Source organism: Palaemon carinicauda, chromosome 17 (assembly GCF_036898095.1).
Source record: "Palaemon carinicauda isolate YSFRI2023 chromosome 17, ASM3689809v2, whole genome shotgun sequence".
Lineage (NCBI taxonomy): Eukaryota > Metazoa > Arthropoda > Malacostraca > Decapoda > Palaemonidae > Palaemon > Palaemon carinicauda.
In genome coordinates this window covers 45,909,215-45,909,517 of record NC_090741.1, presented here as the reverse complement: position 1 = coordinate 45,909,517, position 303 = coordinate 45,909,215, and positions in this window count along the sequence as shown.

Here is a 303-nt window from a genome sequence, read left to right as displayed (position 1 = left end):
AAGATAGAGACGACTGGCGAAATCTAATCGAGGCCATTTGTGTTAATAGACGTAGGAGGAGATGATGATGATGATGATGATGATGAATACTATAATGAAAATTTGATTCTCTTAAAAAAAAAATTAATGATAATGATGAATACTATAATGAAAATTTGATTCTCTTAAAAATATATATATATATATATATATATATATATATATATATATATATATATATATATATATATATATATATATATATATATAAGTAAATATTGAATTCCATTCTGTAGAGTTTTTCGTATGGTACGCATATCACTG